Below are 1,813 nucleotides of genomic sequence, written 5' to 3'. Positions count from 1 at the left end.
TCCCTGAAGGAATGAACAAAAATAAAAGAATAGAAAGAGTATTTGAAGAAATAATGGATAAGAAAACCCAAATTTGATGAAAAGCTTTACTTACACCTCTAAGAAACACAACAAACTCCAAGTAAGATAAACTTAAAAAGATCTATACTTTGTTGCTGCACCACCATCGCCCAGACCATGGTCCATGTGCTCCACTGGGGTTCTCTTAGCAGCAGCCACTGCTGCCCTGTGATCTCTGGCTGCACTTCATCCTTCTCTTCCTGCTGAGCCACTTTCTTCTTAGAACTATGACTATCGTTTTTGTCCTGCAGCTGGAGCCACTTTTCCTGGGACCCCCTTTCCTTTTCTGCTCATGGTTATTTTGGGGCCTTTCCCATGGTGACTACCGCCTAGCTGCCTTTACCCTGCATCCCATACCCCTGACACTGTCCCACACTTTTTTCATCCCTCAATTCCTGGGGGAAGACTGTCCCTGTCTGAACCCACAGCCTCCCGGCCCAGCACATCTGTCCAACAGTTATCTAGCTACAGCAACAGGCACCCCTCTGGCAGTGCCAAAGAAGTGGCGAAAGAAGGTGCAGACCAGTCCAGTGAGGCAGCGTCCAGCAGCTTCCATCAGTACCAACAGCACCAGCCAGGTGTCAAGGGTGGGTGCAGCCCCACGACTTCCAGAGCAGAGCACAGGAAGTATTAGGATAGACAACCAATTAGGCCTTGGGTCCTGTGGCCATAACCCAAATTGAGGAAGCCAGCCCTTACCCTGGCCTGCTGCCACCCATGGTGCCCAGCCAACCCTCATTCAGAAGAGAGGTTTTAAAATCAAAGATGGGAAAATTGGAGAAAATTTCCATTCCTCACTGCCAGCTTGTTCATGGTATACATTTGTATGAACAACCAAAGACACATAGGAAAGCAAATATAACTTACACTATCCAAGATTACTATGTAAAAAGAAAATAACTTTTGGGTGGATTCTGTTTCATCTGATATAATTCAGAAGAAGGGGAAAAGGCTTTTATAAGTATCAAGAACATTGGAAATATGCATTTGAAGAAATCAGCAATTCTAACTGAAGTGAACCAAAAAGGAAAATTATGCTGGGGCAAAGTTTAGTGATCCACCTTCTTTTGTGTTCTTCCAAAGCCTCCTACTCACTGGACAGGAAGCAGCATTGGAAACCTCAATCAAAATAAGGAGTTAATGGCAGTATAATTAAAAACTCTCCTAAAAGTTGAAACTTAGATCTCAGATTGTTGTACATCTGTAAAATAGTTTTTTTTCAAAATCCCTGGACTATTGAAAGGAAAATTGGTACATAAATGGAAATTTTGCTTTAACATGAAAGTGCAAAAGATGAGCTTAAAAATTGTAAATAATTTGTATTATATTTTACATTATTAAATATTGTATGCCATGTGCTATGTTTGTATTGTTCACACTTGAGATGTACAATATACTATTGTTATGAAAATATGTATTTTGCCCTACAAAATGGTAGGTGTTTTGTGTACATACAATGGAGAAATTTTAAGTGTTTTAAGGCACAAGGAAGACTGATTTATTTGCATAAAGTACTGAGATTTATTTTTAAAGAAATAGCTATCTAATCTTAAGGTGAAGATCTAAGTGTGAACAGTTCACTAATACACTACTAAAATTTAAATCTGTGGCACAATCATTGTAAACATGAGGTTTGTCTGTGTTTCTCTAAATTGATTTCTGCCTTCTAATCTGTAACTACTAGAAAACACTCATTCCCAAATTTACCAAACATAATTTCTGGTTTTTGATTTATCCATTCAAATTTAAAATA

At 39.2% G+C, this 1,813-nt stretch overlaps 1 pseudogene; it reads left to right on the top strand.

Moving 5' to 3' along the window:
- The first annotated feature begins 287 nt into the window (after window positions 1-287).
- LOC115507588 lies at window positions 288-1,242 on the top strand (annotated as a pseudogene).
- Window positions 1,243-1,813: the final 571 nt, after the last annotated feature.

Source organism: Lynx canadensis, chromosome X (assembly GCF_007474595.2).
Source record: "Lynx canadensis isolate LIC74 chromosome X, mLynCan4.pri.v2, whole genome shotgun sequence".
NCBI lineage: Eukaryota > Metazoa > Chordata > Mammalia > Carnivora > Felidae > Lynx > Lynx canadensis.
Note: the sequence above shows the minus strand (reverse complement) of the source record. Positions and strands in the feature narration are given on the sequence as shown.